The sequence below is a fragment of the Bufo bufo genome, chromosome 3, assembly GCF_905171765.1.
Source record: "Bufo bufo chromosome 3, aBufBuf1.1, whole genome shotgun sequence".
Taxonomy (NCBI): Eukaryota; Metazoa; Chordata; class Amphibia; order Anura; family Bufonidae; genus Bufo; species Bufo bufo.
This window is the reverse complement of record NC_053391.1, coordinates 299,635,924-299,658,363: the sequence shown is the minus strand read 5'-3', so window position 1 is coordinate 299,658,363 and position 22,440 is coordinate 299,635,924. Positions and strand designations below refer to the sequence as shown.

The window sequence follows — 22,440 nt, the reverse complement described above, 5'->3', positions numbered from 1 at the left end:
ATTTTCGGACTGCAAAGCAGGCTACGTTCGTGTGCATGAGCCCTTATATTGGTGAAAATGACATGACAATCTCCCTTTAATGAGGTGACCACGTGCGCCATTGTTGTCTGTTACAATCATCAGCAGAAGACACACTGAGGTTAAAAGGAACTGATCAAAACTATTAACTTATGCTAGTCTCACACCTGTGATAGGTGTTAGAAGGTCTGAAAGACTGACTGCACATGAGTGATCTGACAGCCTCTTTTGGTTTCACTTTGTCTCTGTGTTGCTAGTATGTCCACCTCCTGTTCAGGTGTGGATCATGTGACCTTTATCTCTCCCTATTTAGTCTGACTTTACCCATCACCTCTGAATAGCTTCATTTGGTTTTGGAAGAGCTGGAGTGTGGTTCTTGTTGAAGTCCTGTTCATCCATCATCCTCAGAAGTTAAGTGCTCCGCTTGTTGTGTTTTGTATGCCCCCCCTTGTTGTTTACTAGGCCTCAGCGAGACACTTGTTCCTTCACCAGGGAAGGAATGGGTTGTCTCTGCCCTGTCATTACCTTTAGGGCATCAGAGGGTTACCAGGGCATCCCAGGTTCCTGTGTATGGATAGGAGTTAGGGCCAGGAGCAGGGTTTTATAGGTGGTGACCCTTTTCCTTCTCTAGCGGTGAGGCCTAATGTATTTCCTCTTCCTTCTTGTTGTCTTTTGGTGTTCCCCCTACTACATCCATGACAGCTAGACCCCAAAGTTATTAACTTTGACTCCTCTACTTCATTAACCCCTTCCCGACTGCCCACTGGATATATACATCCTATCTGCAGATACTAATTAAAGCTCCTGCAATCTAGCAGGAGCAGGTCGGGTCCTGGCTATCAGACACAACTGGGACCCTGTGCCAGAAGGAGAGCCTTACCTGAGCGCAGGGGGGAGAGCAGGAGCCGTTTCCTATGTTAGTCCCAGCGGTCACGTGTCCACCGGGTGTCTCAAGGCAGGAGCAGAGCTGCAGGGTCAAGTAAAAAAAACATTGCAAAAATTATTTTGGCAGTCAAACAAATAAAAGTTAAATAAATAAATAAATGCCTGGGCATTAAAAAAAATGAAATGGGACAGGTTAACCCTTTCATAACAGTGCCTAAAAAAAGGCCTGAGTTTTTTTTTCTTTTTCCTCCCATTCCAAGAGTCATAACTATTAAAATGTTCAGTTCAGTTTTCATTTTGAGTTCACACAGCAATATAAGGGCTTATTTTTAATGGCACCATTTAATTTAATTTGCTATGTCCTGTATTAAAAAAAAAAAAAGAAAAAAAAAACGTTCCATGTTAAAAATGCCATGATGTCCTTAATATGTGGGTCAATACGATTATTTGTATAGTTTTTTTGTTTTATTACTTTAAAAAAATAAAAACCTTTTGGGGAGAAAATTAAAAATTTTCTTTGCATGGCCATATTCTGACAGCTGACTTTTACTTCTACAAAGCTATATGAGGCAGGGCTCCAGACTTAAAATGGCAACATGACTTTTTAGTCTTGTCGCCATTTGCGACTAGATCCGCCGCCGCAGCTCTGCCATTAAATACAGCGGCGGGGCACAGGAGATGATAGTTCTCTGCCCCGCCGCCGATGTTCTATTCAGCAGCGCAGTGGAGAAGGAGTCTCTCCCTCCCCCCTGTGCTGCCTGCCGCCAATAAGAAGATACAGGAGGAGGAGGGGCTGTGGCCACTGCGCCACCAATGAAGATAACTGACCTGTTAATACAAATACAGGAGGCGGGAATCAAATAGCCGACACCTGACCTCTATGACAGGGAGCTGCACCTGAGGGGTTAACTGCAGCGGATCGCAGCTCCCCGTCAGAGGTCGGGTGCAGCTTATTTGATTCCGTCACTCGCCTCCTGTATTTGTATTTACAGGTCAGTTATCTTCATTGGTGGCGCAGTGCGCCCCCCCTCCCCAGTATAATAAACATTGGTGGGTCAGTGCGCCCCCCCCAGTATAATAAACATTGGTGGCGCAGTGCGCCCCAAACCCCCCCCCCCATATAATAAACATTGTTGGCACAGTGCGCCCCCCCCAGTATAATAAACATTGGTGGCGCAGTGCGCCCCCCCCCCCCCACCAACATAATAAACATTGGTGGCGCAGCGGGCAGTGCCAATGAGGGTTAAAAAAAAAAAATAATAATATTAACTCACCTCCTCCAATTGATCGCGTAGCTGCCGGTCTCCTGTTCTTTCTTCAGGACCTGTGGTGACGTCACTGAGGTCCATCACATGGTCCATTACCATGGTGATGTATCATGTGATGAGCACAGTGATGTCACCACAGGTCCTGAAGAAAGAACAGGAGACCGGCTGCTATGCGCCACCAATGTTTATTATACTGGGGTGTATATAATGTTTATTATATTGACCTTTTACAAAGCATTCTGTATTAAAGAATGCTATTATTTTCCCTTATAACCATGTTATAAGGGAAAATACAGTGAATAGAATTTCATCCTAGCAACCATGCGTGAAAATTGCACCGCATACGCACTTGCTTGCGATTTTCACGAAGCCCAATTAACTTCTATGGGGCCTGCGTTGCGTGAAAAACGCACAACATAGAGCATGCTGCGATTTTCACGCAACGCACAAGTGATGCGTGAAAATCACCGCTCATGTGCACAGCCCCATAGAAGTGAATGGGTACGGATTCAGTGCGGGTGCAATGCGTTCACCTCACGCATTGCACCCGCGCAGAAATCTCGCCCATGTGAAAGAGGCCTAAGGGTGAATAGGACAAGGGTTCCAGCCCCTAAGGGGGCTAATGGTAAGAAAAAAAAAAAAAAAAGCAAACAAACACTAAGGCTACTTTCACACTTGCGGCAGTGTGATCCGGCAAGCAGTTCCGCCGATCTGGATGTGACTGAAAGCATTTGTGAGACGCATCCAGATGCGGATCCGTCTCACAAATGCATTGCAAGAACGAATACATCTCTCCGCTTGTCATGCGGACAGACGGATCCGTCTTGTATCTTTTTACATATTTTTACCGGTCTGCGCTTGCACGGATCCTGCATTCCGGTATTTTGAATGCCGGATTCGGCACTAATACATTCCTATGGGGAAAAAAATGCGGCATTCAGGCAAATCTTCAGTTTTTTTCGCCGAAGATAAAACCGTAGCATGCTGCGGTTTTATCTTTTGCCTGATCAGTCAAAATGACTGAACTGAAGACATCCTGATGCAAACTGAACGGATTACTCTCCATTCAGAATGCATGGGGATATACCTGATCAGTTCTTTTCCGGTATAGAGCCCCTGTGACGGAACTCTATGCCGGAAATGAAAAACGCTAGTGTGAAAGTACCCTAAAATATTAAGTTTAAATCCCTCCTTTCCCAATTTTACATATAAAATATATAAACAATAAATAAACATATTACATAGCGCTGTGTCCGAAAAGTCCAAACTATTAAAAAATATCTCCTATGCGGTGAGCATTCGCCATTTTTTTGTCACCTTGTCACCCCAAAAGATAGGATAGGACTGTTCTATTATGGGCCGAACGTTTCATAAAATGCGAAATGCACGCGGCTTTTTTTGGCGTTTTTTTTTTCTCGCGGTATTGAGTATCGCAATACTTTTTAATGGTGACGAAAGCGAATCAAATTTTTGGTATAGAAACAACCCTACGCCAATCTGATCGGAGTAGCATTGTCACGATACCAAAATTTTGATTCGGTTTTGATTTGGCGACTAAAAATTTAATTTGGCTCCTAAATTTTTCAGTTCAGGAGCCAATGGCTACTAGGTATTTTTTTTTAGTCTGGAGCACTGTGAGGGCTTGTTTGTTGCGGGAGTAGTTTTTATTAATACCATTTTGGGGTTACATATGACTGATCACTGTTATTCAGTTCTTTTGCGGGGTCATGTGACAAAAAAATGCCAGAATTTTTTAAAAATATTTTAATAGTTCAGACATTTTCTAACATGGTGATACCGGTTATGATTATTTTTTATATGTAAAACTAGGAAAGGGGGGGTGACTTGTATTTGTTATATTTTTATATATCGTATTTTTCGCCCTATAAGACGCATCAAGGAAAATAAGAAAAACATTTTAAATCAGACCTCAGCTCAGACCCCCAATGTTAATCAGACCTCAGCTCACAGCCCCAATCAGACCTCCAATGTTAATAAGTCCCCCAATAACACCTCAGATCGGACCTCCATGTGAATGATCCCCATTCAGACCTCAGAATAGACCTCAATTAAGTCCCCCAATCAGACCCCTGTCTTAGAGGGCAAAAATAATGGTATTTAAAAAAAAAAATTTACTCAGTAACTTTTAGCCCAGGGGGTTATAACCTGTGATCTTCTTATCGCTTATCTCACAGACCATGAGAGAGAACTACAGGGTGGGCCATTTATATGGATACACCTTAATAAAATGGGAATGGTTGGTGATATTAACTTCCTGTTTGTGGCACATTAGTATATGTGAGGGGGGAAACTTTTAAAGATGGGTGGTGACCATGGCGGCCATTTTGAAGTCTGCCATTTTGAATCCAACTTTTGTTTTTTCAATAGGAAGAGGGTCATGTGACACATCATATCTTCACAGCATAGACGATTGCCTTCAGATGATACGAGATGTGCAGCACCTGAAACTACGGATACTGGAAGCCTGTGCTAGCATTTCTCCTGCAGTGTTGCCATCAGTGTGTGAAGAGTGGGAGAAAAGGGTTGCATTGACAATCCAACACAATGGGCAGCACATTGAACACATTTTGTAAGTGGTCAGAAACTTGTAAATAACTCATGAAAGAATAAAGTTACGTTAAAACCAAGCACACCATTGTTTTTCTTGTGAAATTCCCAATAAGTTTGATGTGTCAAATGACCCTCTTCCTATTGAAAAAACAAAAGTTGGATTCAAAATGGCAGACTTCAAAATGGCCGCCATGGTCACCACCCATCTTGAAAAGTTTCCCCCCTCACATATACTAATGTGCCACAAACAGGAAGTTAATATCACCAACCAATCCCATTTTATTAAGGTGTATCCATATAAATGGCCCACCCTGTATAATGGTCTATGAGATTTTCATTGCCTGTCTGTAAAGTTGTGCCTCGGGTACAGCATTACCGGCAGCTTACAATGAGGCCTGGGAAACTTCAAGTGATCTCACTGTGGGGGCTCCAATCGGAAGGCAAAGGGAGCCACTTTGCTCTGTCTTACTCCACAGATGCTGCGATCGCTATTTTCTGCGGCATCTGAGGGCTTAAAGAGGTTGTCAGGTCCCAAAATCAAACTTCTTTTTCTATGCTTTTAACACCCCTCACCTTCCATACATATGCTTTCCCCCCCGGAAAACATTAGATTATCCTGGCAGATCTGTTTACTTTCTCCCCTTCTTGTTTTGTTGAATACATAACTTTATTGATATACAAGCCTGGCTGCACTACACAGTGATGAGTCACAGGCTGGACACCCCCCACACTGCTCTGCCTGCAGCAGCTACTTCCTCTATAAAGCCTCATTCACACATCAGTGTTTCATGGATGCGTGCTGTACGTGCTCTCCAGGGACAGCACACGTCCCCATTCATTTTGAATTCAGACATCAGTGTTTTAGCACGGTCCGTGGGTCAGTGTACCCCATGTGCCATCCCCAGTGCTGTGCAAGCACTGACCTGCATAGTGCATAAAATTCACCAACCCTCGGTAATGCTTGTGGTTTATGGTGCATTTTGTAGCTGACAGGTTCCTTTTAATCCGATAGAGCTAACATTGACGAAGTACAGTAAACTGCTTGCGGTACTTGGTCAGTGATTACACAATCAAGGAAGTGCAGCCTTTATTTTGGGTTCTGCGGGAGGGTATATGTTGAGGCAGGGTCAAATTAAAGACTGTGTACACCTTTGAGGTAATTTTTTTATTATTGCATTTTCAATTGGTCTTTATTAAAAATAGGGAGCCATCTTTTCTGTACATAGCTAAGGCTACTTTCACACTAGCGCTTGATCGGATCCGTTCTGAACGGATCCGATCATATTAATGCAGACGGAGGCTCCGTTCAGTACGGATCCGTCTGCATTAATAACTTAGAAAAATTTCTAAGTGCGAAAGTAGCCTGAGCGGATCCGTTCAGACTTTCAATGTAAAGTCAATGGGGGACGGATCCGCTTGAAGATTGAGCCATATGGTGTCATCTTCAAGCGGATCCGTTCCCATTGACTTACATTGTAAGTCTGGACGGATCCGCACGCCTCCGCACGGCCAGGCGGACACCCGAACGCTGCAAGCAGCGTTCAGCTGTCCGCCTGGCCGTGCGGAGGCGAGCGGAGCGGAGGCTGAACGCCGCCAGACTGATGCAGTCTGAGCGGATCCGCATCCATTCAGACTGCATCAGGGCTGGACGGAAGCGTTCTGCTCCGCTCGTGAGCCCCTTCAAACGGAGCTCACGAGCGGACAGCAGAACGCTAGTGTGAAAGTAGCCTTAGAAATTTTTCTAAGTTATTAATGCAGACGGATCCGTACTGAACGGAGCCTCCGTCTGCATTAATATGATCGGATCCGTTCAGAACGGATCCGATCAAGCGCAAGTGTGAAAGTAGCCTAAGATGCTCTAGAAGCAGCCTATGTATTTTCTCTCTTTTGAGTCAGGCAGGGAAGCTAAGCTCCTTATCTTTGCTCTCTGACATTATAAACACTCATTTTAGCTCAGTTCTTATCTTACTGATAAGAATGTGGCTTATAAGTGTTTATGTCCTCTTAGTAGTTTAGAGAAAAGGTTTATTAGATGAACAAAGTGAAAGTACCAGTCACACATTTAGAAAAACAGTTAACCCTTTACGACAGAACAGCAATATTTTTAATAAAGCCCAAAAAATAATTTTAGCCAAAAATTAGTAAAATTATATCAATAACAAAAATTGCCTCTGAAGGTGTGTGTACATAGCATTGACCCTGCCTCAATATAAACCCTTCTGCACAACCCAAAGTAAATGGTGCACCACCTTGTTGTGTTATCATTGACCAAGTACCATTAGCCGTTTATACTTTGGCAATCACATGAAAGGGGTTTTCCCAAGACTTTCATATTGATGATCTATCCTCTGGTTATCAGTACCTAATCGGTGGGGGTCCGACACCCACTGATCAGCTGTTTGAGCATGCATCTGTGTCACCTAGTAGGCTGGCTGCAGGCTGTTTCCTGTGTATGTTGGTTGCTAGGGGCTGCATGCTGGCTGCGTTGTTCGTGTGTGAACCGTTGCCTGTGTTGTGTCTCCCCACACCCATATCCCTGTGGTTTCGGTCACCGATGCCGTGCTAGCTGGCAGCATGCGCTTTGTGTACTGACTGTGGGTGTTCCCATGTATGCTGGTTCTGCAATGCATGCTGGTTGCCGCCTTGCGTGTGAACAGGGTCTGAGTATGGATGCTGTGTGCAGTTCTGTCGGCTGGCTGCCTGTAACCTCATACTGGCTACAGTTATCCTGTGTATGCTTGTTGTCGTTTGGAGCGTGCTGGCTCCTGGTTCTGGTGGGGTATTTCTATCTGTGATAAGCCCTCATACAGCTGGCTATACAAAAAGTTGTCACCCCAGAAAGGCAGGGAGTAAAAATCGAATATGCAAAAATGAAAAACCCTCCGGGGGTCGAAAGGGTTAAAATTTCTTTTATGACACTTGATACCAGATAGAGACACATCCTTTTTTTCTATTTTTTTTTTTATTCTCTAACCAAACATTTTTTTAAATTCTACTTCCTAATGCCGATTATGGGGGCTGCCATCTTGTCCCAGTTGTTCTTAACCCCTTAAAGAGGACCTTTCATCAGGCTAGCTTTAGTCTTATTATCCTACCTTATAGGGCGGCCCCCACTGATGCCATGGCACTTTTTTTTCCTTTCTAAAGAACCCCCTGTTCGTCCGCTGTTGGACCCCGTATATTTTACCGCCTTATATTATAATGAGGCGACTGTTATACTAGGCAGAGACTTTTATTTTCCCTGGGAGTGGTTATCTTCTCCCTGGCTGTGAGCGCATCCAATCAGAGCACCTCGCTTTTAGCCAAGGAGAATGAGCTCAAGTTCTCGCGAGAATTGCGCTCCATGTTCTCCTCAGCAGCACAGGGAAGAAGGAAGCACTCTCTCCCCCCCCCCCCCCCCCCCCTGTGCCACAGCCACCAGTGAGGAAAGCGGGTCGGGCGCACTGCACCAGCAACAAAAGTAAACGTTTAATACAAATCCAGGAGGCGGGTGCTGGCGGGGAGCTGCAATCAGCGGCAGTTAACCCCTCAGGTGCCGCACCCGCCTCCAGTATTAAATGTTAATTATCATTGGTGGCAAAGTGCGCCCCCTCCCCTCAACCCCCCCAGTATTAAAATCATTGGTGGCAGTGGCCACAGGGTCCCCCCCTCCTCCTTAGTGGCAGTGGCAGCTTCTGATGGGAGCCCCAGCAGTGTAATCCTGGGGCTCCGATCGGTTACCATGACAGCTAGGACACTACTGAAGCCCTGGCTGCCATGGTGAGCTCCATGCTGGTGTGTGTACTATGCACATGGCAGCAGGGAGAGTGTGTGAGATCATATTCACCGTAATAGAGATGTATTAGGGTGAATAGTACAAGGCATTAAAAGATCCTAGGTTCTAGCCCCCAAGGGGGGAAATAGTTATCAAATAAAGAAAGTGTAAAAAAAATATATATATATTACACCAAAATATTAAGTATAAGGCTACTTTCAGACTAGCGTTTTGGCTTTCTGTTTGTGAGATCCGTCATGGGCTCTCACAAGCGGTCCAAAACGGATCAGTTTTGCCCTATTGCATTCTGAATGGATAAGAATCTGCTCAGAATGCATCAGTTTGCCTCCAATCAGTCTCCTTCTGCTCTGGAGGCGGACACAAACGCTGCCTGCAGCGTTTTGCTTTCCGCTTAACGAAACGGAGCCAAACGGATCTGTAAGTCAATGCGGACGGATCTGTTTTCTCTGACACAATCTGGTACAATAGAAAACTGATCTGTCTCCCATTGACTTTCAATGGAGTTTATGACGGATCCGTCTTGGCTATGTTACAATAATACATCATGAACGGATCCATTTGTAACGGATCCGTTTTTTTGCAGATCCATGATCGGCCCAAAACTCATGTTAAAGTAGCCTAAATCACCCCTATTCCCAATTTTACATATAAAATATATAAACAATAACTAAACATATTACATATCGCCACGTCCAAAAAATTAAATTAAAAAAATGTCCTATGCGGTGACCGCCGTAACAGAAAAATAAATAAAAACTGCGCGATTCGCCATTTTTTTTAGTCAAAAAATAGGATCGAACTGTTCTATTATGGGACGTTCCATAAAATGCGGAATGCACGCGGCTTTTTTTGGTGTTTTATTTTTTTTGCCCCTAATGGGGGAAATGGTTATTAAATAAGGGGGGATATGGTTATTAAATAGTCTCTCTTGTTCCTCCCCGCCTACTACTCCAGATCAGCCTAATAGCTACACCCATTACATAATCATTCAGAGCCCAGTACTCCAGGGAGCATGCTCAGTTTGTTTCCATGTACTAGACAGTACATTTCCTTCTTGCCAGTACTCCTAGCTGTGTTTTTCACCTCCTCCAGTGCTATATGACAGCAATACACAGAGCACTATTCCAATCACAGACATGGTAATCATGATTATGTTATTTTCACTAGTAAGGCTTTTGATCCCTAGCAATGCATAGTGATATAGAGTTATAAATAAATTATATATGCACATGTTATACGGACTATATATGTGCATGTACATACATTTTACATACCTTATTTTTGTACAAATACATATTTAGCAGTGTGTCTGTATAATATATGTGTGTCTATGGCTGGGGATTCTGTGTCCCTAGCAAGGTATTATCTGTTAGAACATACAGCTACACACTTCTCTTTGCACACCTTTTTATGCTACAAATGGTTGGATACACACTCATCTATGCTATCCCTCAGTGAATCGCAGTAATCAAAGTGATCTGATGTACATTAGACTATGCTATCATATTGTATATCACTTTTTATTGATATCACAAAAGTCAGATCCACACTCGTCTCCGGTATAACAATGTGTCCCCGGATATATGTCAGTTACACACTTGTCTCCAGCAGTATGAACTTCATATCAGGGTATGGATCTACTGATTTCATTGGGTCCACCATGCACAAAATATGGCAAAAGATAGGACATGTAATATCTTTTGCAGTGCAGATACACAGACCCGAAAGCGCACAGAAGTGCTTCCGGGTGTTTCTATGGGCCCGCCAAACAATTCTCTCAAGACGCCATGGTGCTCCAGATAGCATTGCATTCTGTTCGCAGCGCACCATTCACAGCACGGTACATTGTATAACGGCTATATATGGCATTGCAGCCCCATTTACTTCTATGTGGGTGAGCTGCCCCAAGTCATGTGACCAATAAACATGCCGTCACTAGCCCAGACTAAGCTACAATCACACTGCTGAGCAGCGGTGGTCTCAGCTGTTGGACCCTCTCCGATCAGATAGTGATGACTTAGAGGGCGTTCACATCATAGTTTCTTTTTCCATTCTTATGATCCGTCAGAAGAACAGAAAAACGGTATCCTGAAAAATAAAGGATCCAGTTGCATCAGTTATGCACATTAGGCATCCGTTTTAGCCATTAGTGTCTGAGAAGTTTCTCCAGACAGAACAAAAGTCCTACATATAGTGCTTTTGTTCCATCTGAAAAAAACTGATCTCAGACAGAAATGGCTAAAACAAATGCAAAAGGATCCATTTTTTACAATTTACTCCCCCCCCCTCTTCTTCTGACCGATCAGAAGAACGGAAAATGAAACTGTGATGTGAACTCCCCCTTAGGCCTCATACACAGGGCGATGGCTGTCCGTGCCCATATTACAGGCTGCAAATGGCCGGTCCGCATATACGGGGATGATGAATCAGGGCTAATGCACATGGCCGTAGTTGGCTGGGGCCCGTATTGCGGCCTGCAAACAGTGGGTGCGCAATATAGAGGCACAGGACGTTTTTGCACCGCATCACAGCTGCAGACCCCTTCACTTGTTCTATTTTTTTTCAAGTTTATTCAGGTTGAATGGGTCTGCGTCCGTCAGCATCAGCCATACGGACGGTGCCCGTGCATTGGGGACCGCAAATTGCGGTCTGCTTCACAGAAACCATTTTTTTCCGTGAGAAAACATACCATTCACTTGGTGAACAAGCAGCAGCCGTTTTTTTTTTTTTTTTTTTTAATGAAACCTTATACACAGGGAAATTATCAGTAGAGTATATAAAAGAAACATCCACAAAATTTGGCGATCAATAGTTCGTGTGAAAGTGATGACCCCAGAATAAATGAAACTGTATAACAAGTCTACTGTAGACAAGTGATGCCAGCAGCCATACGTTTACAGTGGAGGTGATGACTGCATCTAAATACAGTTCTTCACCTCCACTGACGAGCAGGCAATTATCAGGAAGGAAAGGTACTTTTATTCCAATTGCCATCTCAATTGGTGCATGAACATTAAAGGGTTTCTGTCATGAGAAATATGTGATTACACTTACTGGTAATCTTTTTTCCTTGAGCCTATGACAGGACCCTTAGATAGCGTCCGCCCCCTCCTCAGGACAGGAAACGGGAAACAAAACCACTTTAAAAAGGAGGTACCAACCTCTCTCACGCCAGTACTATTTCAAGAACTAAGGAAACAAACATCTCATACCAATAAGAAACACACACACATATATATATACATATATATAATATATATATCACACATTTTTTGGGGAAGGGAATTAAGCGGGTGCTGTCATAGGCTCAAGGAAAAAAGATTACCGGTAGGTGTAATCACATATTTCCCCCCTCGCCTATGACAGCACCCTTGGATCTATAAGTGAGATCAGATTAGGGAGGGATAACTGCCTGAAGGACTTTACGTCAAAATACTAGACCCTCTTGAGAAGGTAACTGAAGCCTGTAACGCCCGAAAAACGTGTGGGGAGAACTCCATGTGGCAGCCCTACAAATTTGGTCAATGGAAGCAGAGGATCTCTCTGCCCAGGACGTAGAGACCGCTCTTGGAGGAATAAGCTAACAGAATAGCTTGTCTTATCCATCTGGCTATAGTTTGTGAGGAAGCAGCCGAACCTTTTTTCTTGCCTTGAAAAGAAATGAGGAGCTTAGAGGAAGATCTCCAAGACTGGGTGATTTCCAAGTACTGTAATAAACATCTCCTGACATCTAAACAATGGAATTCTGATTCTTTTTTATTTTTTGGAGAGGCACAAAAGGAAAGCAAGATAATATCCTGAGAGCGATGAAAGGAAGAAGACACTGAAGGAAGGAAGAATCCGGTGACAATCACCTGATCTTCCAAAATGTTTAAATATGGCTTTTCGGTAGAGAAGGCTGAGATTTCACTTGCTCTCTTAGCTGATGTAATGGCTAGTAAAAAGGCTAACTTCAATGTTAAGACCTTTATGGAGATCTCTTTAATGTGCTCAAAGGGTTCTGACGTAAGGGAGGACAGAACTAGATTTAGATCCCATGGAGGAACTCTAACCTTTTGTGCTGGGGCTAATTTAGAGATTGCCTTAATAAAAAATTGTATCCAGGGATGCTCAACCAGCCTAAACTCAAACAGAGCACTCAAGGCTGAAACGTGTACTTTTAGAGTACTAGGTCTAAGCTTCTTTCTCCTTGTAGAAATTCTAAAACTAAAGCTAAGTCAGGAGCTTCAAATACATTGACTGGTCTATTTGCAAATGCACAGAGGGCTTTCCAAACCCATAAGTAGATTTTGGCTTGCTAAAAGAGTATTTACTACCTCCTCTGATAGCCCCTTCTTCCTCAAAATCTGCCTTTCAACAGCTAGGCAGTCAAATGCAGATTCATCACCTCTGGATGAAGGATGGGACCCTGAGTCAGAAGTCCTGGAAAGACTGGTAGGACCCAAGGGGGAAGATACCAACATCCTGCGTAGCCAAGAAAACCAAACCCTCCTTAGCCAAAAGGGAGCTATCATGATCACCAAGGCATTCTCCTCTCTTATCTTCCTCAGTACTCTCGGCAGTAACTTCAATGGGGGAAAAGCGTTAAGAAGTCCCTCTCTCCAAGATTGAGCTAGGGCATCCACAGCAGACGGACGCTCTTCTGGAAAAAGAGAGAAGACTTTCTTTACCCTTCTGTTGTCTCTGGTGGCAAAGAGATAGTTGCATTATGGGGTCTCCCAATCATCAATCTCGTTGAATATCTCCTGACTTAAAGACCATTCTCCCTGGCGAATCTGATGGCATCTCAGGAAGTATGCTGTTACATTCTAAATGAACTGCAGAAATTGATCAAAGAGAATTTTCTGCCAGACAAAAAAAATCTTTTGACTGAGAGACATAAGACTCGGGAATTTTGTACCTCCCTGCCTGTTGATGTATGCCACCGCTGTCATGCTGTCTGACTAAACCTGAACATTTCTGCCTTTTATTAGCTAAAGACTCTCGCTCAGGGCCATTAGGATAGCGTTTAATTCCCTGAAATTGTGAGACTGGGCCTGGATCTCCTGATTCCACTGACCCTGCAGAAGGAGAGATTCTATGTGAGCCCCCCAACCGAAAGGGCGTGCATCTGTGGTTAGGAATAAGACATTTTGTCTCTGCCATGGAACACCTCCCTGAAGGTTTAACAGGTTCATCCACCACTCCAGCGAGGAGAGCGTCTGGGGTGATAAAAGAATCTCTGAGTCTAGGGACAAAGGATTTTTGTCCCACATTTCCAGAATTTGTTGTTGGGAGAGGTCTCGAGTGGAATTGAGCCAACTCCACTCCGGGAATAGCCGCAGTCATGAGACCCAAGACTGACATGGCATCCCTCAGAGACACTGACTGGCGAGAGGAAAGCCACTGAACCCGGGATCTGATGAGGCAAGCTTTGTAAAGGTGGAAGAAAACACATCTGCATTCTGGAGTCTAGAGACATCACCAAAAAGGTACACACTTGACTCGGCACTAGGCTGGACTTCTCTATGTGCAGGTCCCAACCTAACCTGTCTATTACCTCCCTGAACCATGAAATCTGCTAATCTAGCTCATTTGACGTCCGAGAGAGAAGGAGAAAGTCGTCTAGATATGGGATAATGACCAGATCTCTCTCTCTCAGATGGGCCATCATTTCTGCCACAATCTTTGTGAATATTCTGGGGGCTTGAGATAACCCGAAGGGAAGAGCCCGAAATTGTGGAGGATTTTGTCCTGCAACTGAACCACTACTCTTAAGCAGGGTGGATAAAAATCAATGATTAAAATCTATTAATTTAAATCAAATTTTTTTTAAAATATAAAATGCTTTTTGGAGGAAAATATATTACCGTCCAAAGGTTATTCCATCATGAAATTAAGATTCGTTTTTTTAATTATGTAGAATAAGGCTGTATATGTTTAATTTTTTTGGTAAATAAATTTGATTAATCCATTCACAATGTCAAGCTCTTCCAGAGGTTTTTGTAAGATTATTGGGCAGTTTCTCTGCCTACAAGATATTATCACAGATGCTTGGTTTACTTTTGCAGTTCTCAAAACTGAATTTGACTCAGCAGAGATCACATGCCTCTTCTTCACAGCAAAAATGTTATAACGTGAACAGAGTTGAGAAAAAGACCTTAATCCTAACTTCTACAAACCTATGAATACAGAATCAACCTAATCAAACTAATATGAAAAGTTGTTATTCTAAAAATCTTCATCTACTTGCATATTATAAGTTATACCAGCAAGAATGAGTCTTTATGTAGAAAACTAGGATTTAAATCAAGCCTTACTGACTAGTGATTTAAATCAGTTTAATTTAAATCAAATCCACCCTGCTCTTAAGTATCTCTGATGATCGGGAAGTATGGGGACGTGATAGTATGCATCCCTGAGATCCAGGGATGCCATAAAACAGTCTGGAAACAGATTTAATATCACTGGTCTAATTGTTTCAATACGAAATTTCTCGTACACTAGATACTTGTTCAGAAGTTTTACGTTTATTATTGTACGGTAGGTGCCATTTGGCTTTTTTACAAAAAAAGAGTGTTGAGTAAAACCCCTTTGCTCTTTCCTGCATTGGGACTTCTAACAGAACCTTATTTTCTAATAGGGAAGATACTTCTGAAAACAAGGTCGCTTGTTTTTGGGGACTGGATCGATAGTCTGTTATAACGAATCTTTCTGGCAGCATTCTCAGAAAATTAATTTTGTAGCCCTCCGATAGGATGGAGATTATCCAAGGGCTGTTTGATATTTTCTTCCAATGTTCTGTGAAGAGAGAAAGTCGACCTCCTACCGAGGCTCTGGCGTCATTGTTGCTGCTTTTTTGAGGCCTCTGCACTAGAAAAAAAGATAACCCTTGGATTTTCTAGTATTACTTGAAATCTGCCTGGATACATCTCGCCTCCTATAACTATTTCTATTTGGCTGAGGGCGAAAAGGTCTGTTATGAGATTGCTAGTTAGTTGACGGGAAGCCCTTCTTGTCTGAAGCCTTCTCCAGCAGGTCATTCAAGACAGGCCCAAATAAGAACTCTCCCTGACAAGGTATTGCACATAATTTTGCTTTGGAGGATGAGTCACCCTTCCAGTCCTTTAACAAGATGGCTGTACGAGCCGAATTAGAAAGGGCGGAAGCCCTAGCAGAGAATCTTAAAGAGTCAACAGAAGCATCCACAAGGAAATCAATGGCATTAAATATGGTTGGAAAGGAGGAAAGCAACTCATCTCTAGGGGTTCCCTCCTTAATATGATCTTCTAATACTTTCATCCATATCTTCAGGGATCTTGCAATAGAGGAGGCCGCAATGGCAGGTCTAAAGGCACCCACCGTAGCCTCCCAGCTCTTTCAAATAAATCTCAGCCCTTCTATCCATGGGATCTTTCAGGGAACCAGAGTCCTCAAAGGGAAGGGCTGCTTTTCTGGAAATTTTGGCAACTGGGGCATCCAATTTTGGGGCTCTGTCCCAATAGGCTGAAACATCCTCATCAAACGGGTATTTACGTTTTAAGGCAGAGGGAATAAAAAAAATTCTATCTGGTCTACTCCACTCTTTTTTGATAACAGCAGCAATATTTTCCTGGACATCAAAACCCTTAATCTTTCTAGGGCCCAGACCTTCAAACATGGAGTCTCTAACAGACTGTGGCTCTTTACAATTATCCAACCCCATGATGGCTCTCACTAAGGCTCCATTCACACGTCCGCAAAATGTGTCCGCATCCTTTCCGCAATTTTGAGGAAAGGGTGCGGACCCATTCATTCTCTATGGGGACGGAATGTGCTGTCCGCATCCACATTTGCGGATCCGCACTTCCGCATCCGTGCTTCCGTCGCCGCAAAAAAATAGAACATGTCCTATTTTTGTCCGCAATTGCGGACAAGAACAGGCATATTCTATGTCAGCAATGTACGGTCCGCAAAATGCGGAACGCACATTGCCGCTTTCCGTGTTTTGCGGATCCGTGGCTCCGTGTATCCGCAAAACACATTGCGGACGTGTGAATGGAGCCTAAAAGTGGCTTTCCCGCTACATGATCAAAGTATGGATTCAATAATGGTCTTTCTCCCTCTTCCTCCAATCCTGACAACAGTTCCTGGTCGCTGGAGGGGGGAATAGAAGCGGCTGCAGAGGTGCTGGGGCGATTCTGCAGGAGGCTATTAACCGACTCCTTAACTTCATCCTGGATCATCTGCTTTAGGCTCCATTCACATGTCCGTGGTGTGTTGCAGACCCGCAACACACCCGCCCGGCACCCCTATAGAAATGCCTATTCTTGTCCGCAAGCTGCGGACAAGAATAGGACATGTTCTATCTTTTGCGGAGCTGCGGACCCGAAGATCGGGGCCGCTGTCCGCATCCATTCCATCCCCATAGAAAATGAATGGGTCCGCACTCGTTCCGCAAAATTGAGGAACGAATGCGGACCCATTTGCGGACGTGTGAATGGAGCCTTAGGCTACGTCACCGCTTGATGCCCGATCACGTGACTATGGAAGCGCCGGCGCACCCTCTGAGGTTATCGCCCGGCGCCTAGTCATGTGATGACGGCAAACGCCGGGCGCATGCGTTCCACCAGGCCCCTCTTTATATTGTGGCTGTGCAGTCTCAGATGCTGCCGGACTATTTACTGAAAGAGGACACCATCACTTTGGTGACCCCCTCGCCAGGTTTACAACCATACGCTGACCGCGGTCATCTAACAAGTAAGTGCCACTTCCTCTCTCATCCCCTATTTAGGTGATTGAGGCTTTTTTTTGGTCAACATCCTTATATGGCTCTTTTCCGTTATGTGTTTTATTCTAGGTTACACCCCACTGCTGAGCCATACGCCTGCCTCGGGTAATATCTATTAATATGTCCCATGTCCCCTGAAGAATCTAGGGGCTTATATGGAGGAAACGCGTCGGGACACTCTTTTCGCATGCATAGCTTTGTAAGCTCTTTTTTTTTGCCCCAGGATCCGGCACATGGTCCATTTAGGTTCTGCATAGGGCCTCTAAGGGCCTTCAGAATTGGATCAGGTTCCAGCCCAGGCCACCACTTGCAGGGTTTTTGGACCCCATTCCTAGGATTACATGTAGGGTGTACCAGGCCAAGTAGGGTTTTATAGGGTCAGTTTACATCTACTACTACTACCCCTTCTCCCTTGAGCCTTAACCACCCGCTAGTCCATCCCAGGTGCCTCTGTGACATTAAGTTCTGTACCAATCTTTTGGAAACTCTCTTTCCATTATGGGGGGACAATAGGATCTTGTCTTCCCTGGTCCATTAGACGGTGTGGGCACCCACCCAGTCATTTTGATGGTCATACCCGGCGCTCTTGACGGTCCTCCACCAATGACCAATTGAGCTCTGAGGCCATCATCATTTATTTATTTGTAGGGGCCTTTTTACCTTTAAATATTAAAAGTGAAGTTTTATGTAGTAACTGCACCCCTTCTAGTTTAAGTTCTCTCAGCTTTGGAGCAGTATTCAGGGTAGGCATATAACTGTCTCCCCTGATTGACCAATTTATCTGGGGATCTGTGGATGACACACTGTCATGGAGGGGATCTGTGGATGACAGCGGGGACCGATGCAGTCCCTGTTATCTAATGCACCGGCCCCACTCACTGTTGTATAATATTACCGTATTTTTCGCTTTACAAGACGCACCTGATGATAAGACGCACCTAGATTTTTGAGAAGGAAAATAGGAGAAAAAAAAATTTGAACCAAGAAAGGTGTGCTTTTTGCTGGGTTTTGAACTAATGGTGGTCTGTGGATGACACACTGTTATAGGGGAACCTGTGGATGACGCACTGTTATAGGGGACCCTGTGGATGACGCACTGTTATGGCGGACCTGTGGATGACGCACTGTTATGAGAGGGACCTGTGGATGATACACTACTACAGGGGATGTGTGAATGACACACATATAGAATCTTATGTAATGGGGGTCACTATTCACACAGGGACAATATACTGTGACACACATGATACTGTGACCAGCATAAGATGATCTTATGCTGGTCACAGTATCATATGTGTCACAGTATATTGTCCCTGTGTGAATAGTGACCCCCATTACACCACAGGGCACACAGTAGACTTTATATGTAAAATCTTTTAATGGCTCTGCTTTCTTCTATAACAGTACTCACTATAAAAGCAGCAGTCCGGCCAGCACGTGACGTCACTCAGTCAGTCACGTTCCTGCCAGCTTCATTAATGAAGTGGGAGGAGCATGACAGAGTGAGTGATGTCACTCGCCGGCTGGACCGCTACTTTCATAGTGAGTACTGTTATAGAAGAAAGCAGAGTGTAATGAAGCAGTTTTCATATGTAAAGTCTATAATCTTCAAGCAGTATCTCTGCTTTAAAGGGATTCTGTCACCTCCCCTAACCCAAAATCGGATTTTAAAGCAGTCATGCAGCACAGCTTACCTTGAATTGGCTGTGCTCTTCTATCTTGTAATCCATCCAGTAGTTTATGAGAAAAACGACTTTTATGATTATGCTACTTAGCCCTGAAGGTGCCCCGAGGGGCGTTTTATTCCTCTTAGTGTGCCCAGTGACGCCCCTCTTACAGTGCCCAGAACGCATTCCTTCCGACTGCCTAACCGCCCACAGCCTCTCATCCCTCTCCTTCCCCTCCCTCACGGCCGAACGAACTCTCGCGCAGGCGCAGTACCCACTGAGGGCTGCGCCAGTGCGATTTGCTGGAGACTGAGGGAAGAGACGTCGTCACTGGGCTCGGCGCATGCCCAGTGACGAGGATGAAGCTCCTGCCCTCAGTCTCCTGCAGATCGCACTGGCGCAGCCCTCAGTGGGTACTGCGCCTGCGCGAGAGTTCGTTCGGCCGTGGGGGGGGGAGTGCGTCTTATAAAGCAAAAAATACGGTATCTAACATGTAGGCATTGTTGAAATATAATCCTGTATAATTCAGCTGTATTACTTACAACTAAGTAGAAAAGAGGAGACAGGCGGGCGAGGCGTCACTCACTACATCACACGCCCGCGCCGCCTGCTTCATTCTTAAAGAGGGCGGCGCCAGTGCATGACGTAGTGAGTGACGCGCCGCCCACCCTGCCTCCTCTTCTACGGAATTTAGCTGTAAGTAATACAGCTGGATTATACAGGATTATTATATTTTAACACCTGTAACCTACCTCAGTCCAGCCTCTCCACTAACCTGCAGACTCCTATACAGACGGTTGACCGGACGGGGGTGCGACAATATACACTGCTGCAGTGCGCTTACATTCACTGGCACACTGTGGATGGAGAGCAGGGGGCAGTCCATGAACGTGTTTTTATTTTTTTACTTTAAACTTTAATTTTTTTTGTAAACCCAATGGACACCCGGCAGGATACCACGGTAAGCGGCCTCCAATGCACGGAACGGCCGAACAACGGCTATGTGAATGAGCCCTTATCAGGTGATCCGAACAATATTTTTGTGCAGTTTAGGGTACTAGAACTGACCTGTCTCAGAAATATGCCACAAGATCGGCTTTAAAGGGAGTCCGTCATCAACATTTCACCTTTGTAACCCTTCCCATAGGTTTCTAGCATCCTTACAGTTAATAAAAACTTTACCTTTAGCATCAATCCTGGACTTATAAGATCGGCAAAAAACATCTTTGTAGCATATGCAAATGAGGGCTCGCAAGTGCCCAGGGGCGGCGTTACCCTCGTAGGTGCCCTGCTAGCTCAGCCTTTTCTTCGCTTCCCCCCATCTACTAACTTGATGTTTCGCCGAGATCCTGCGCACTCATAGGTACCCTACGAGGGTCGGAGGGTAGGAAGGGGCGGGGGGAGCGAAGAAAAGGCTGAGCTAGCAGGGCACCTACGAGGGTAACGCCGCCCCTGGGCACTTGCGAGCTCTCATTTGCATATGCTACAAAGATGTTTTTTGCCGGTTTTATAAGTCCAGGATTTATGCTAAAGGTAACGTTTTTATTAACTGTAAGGAGGCTAGAAACCTATGGGAAGGGTTACAAAGGTGAAATGCTGATGACAGACTCCCTTTAAATAGTGGATTCCTAGAAAATTCCTGCACAACAATTATTGTGGCATCCATCCAGCTATGGAAAAATGACATAAAAGCGGCTTCTACTGTTTTGCAGATACATGGTAAAGTCAACCCAGAACGGATTTCCAACATGAAGGGGCTCAATAGAGCGCGACGTCCACTCTGGCATCCCTCACTGACGACATTAGATTGCAGTCTGCAGAGCTATGCAGTTTCCCCCTATAGGGTTGCATTAACACGTATCACACAACATAAGGCGCTTATCCTATACAGGTTACCACACAGGGTGCGAATTACATAACCCACAGTATACGCGGAGACAACACTGACATCTCCGGGCCAGACAGCAGGCACACAAACAACCGGACGTCTCTCCAGCCTCATGCATCATGTCTGCGCCTATGGAGCGAACTAAGCAAGCACTCTCTACAAGCGCCCTAATGTCGTCCTCGCAGCAACCAGAAAAGAGTAAACGTATTTACCTCAGGCTTCCTCCTTACGCTTCCCGAACAACCACAGCCTAGGAAATGACAACATACCAAGAGCAACTTCCGTCAGCGCAGACCAAGGCGGAAGCTGTAAAACTGGAGATGTCCGCGCTCACAAATGTGGACCTCCTCATACCGGCGCCTGACGCAGTCTTTCCTGCTCTGGAACTTGTCTGCCTCCACGTGTATAAGCAGCAGCATAGCAGCACACAGAATGTATTCTGTCTCTTCAACCGCCATTTTACCGTAGACTAACTTCTTACCCAGGTGTGCTAAATACAAGAGGGCAGCGCGGGCAGGTTCATACACAGGATGGCTTCAGCTTCCTGATAGATTTTATAGCATTAGTTGGGGATTCTTTAAGTTATTTATTTGAAAGTAAGGCCTCCCCACATGGCACCTCTGGGGCAGGATTGTCAGCAGCTGTCCTGGGTAGAGTGGCCACTTTCCTAACCCCAAAAAGGAGTACATCACACTCCCAAAAGAAGTAGCTGACAGTGGGGCACAATACTAATCATACCTCCCAACTGTTAAAAAGGATGGACACTGTTAGCAGCTCACTTAGCCTCCTACAGCTCATTTATTTTTATGCTCAGCCACATCAGTGCAATGTCTGTCAAAACACACCACAATCCTGCCTAGTCCCCTTTAGTGCCCCCACCCACAGTAGAATAGTGCCCACACACAGTGGAATGCCCCTTTAGTGCTGGCCCTTGTATTGTTAATAAATGAAAGAAAGCCACCCACCTAGCCCTGTTCCCTATGTGAAAGGTGCACATCCTGCTTTCCCCAGCATCAGGGCAATGAAGTGACATCATCACCCCTGCTGCCCGCAGGGTCCAGGGAAAGATCATCATTCGCCCGCCTCAGCGCTCAGTTTTTCAGCCCGGCAGATGAATGGTGAAGCAGGGAGCTAATGGCTCCTTACGTTGCCATTGCACTCAACTATCTCTAAGGGCTTGACTACACAACTACATTTGTTGCGCAACTATTTGTCACAGCAATGTTGCACAACACTTTTTGTAATGATAGTCAGTGACAGCACACTGCGATATGCGTCATGCTGCGACTGCGTCAATCTTACAAAAATCCAAATGTCATCGTGTAACCGTACCCTAAGGGCTGTTTCACACGAGCGAGTCCATTGCGGGAATCACGCTCCGTGTGTGAGTGTGATCCTCCGCTCTGGACTTGCAGGAGCGCACGGCATTATCAGAATGTATAATGCTATATGTCTCTGCTTGGCCTTTTTTCCACAGAATCATAGTGACATAAAGCTGTCGGTATGATTCTGTAGAAATAAGGTCAAGCAGAGGCACATAGCATTATACATCATGATAATACTGTGCGCTCCTGCAAGTCCAGAGCAGAGGATCACACTCACACACGGAGCGTGATTCC

The 22,440-nt window shown here is 44.8% G+C and overlaps 1 protein-coding gene across 1 annotated transcript in view; it reads right to left on the bottom strand.

Moving 5' to 3' along the window:
* ADIPOR1 (adiponectin receptor 1) overlaps nucleotides 1-21,121 on the bottom strand; it is a 54,433-nt gene extending 33,312 nt beyond the window's left edge. Inside the window, exons 1-2 of the mRNA XM_040424195.1 lie at nucleotides 21,034-21,121; nucleotides 899-985 (exon numbers count right to left, since the gene is read on the bottom strand). The gene's annotated coding sequence lies outside the window, so the exon portion shown is untranslated. The remainder of the gene's footprint in view (nucleotides 1-898; nucleotides 986-21,033) is intronic.
* Nucleotides 21,122-22,440: the final 1,319 nt, after the last annotated feature.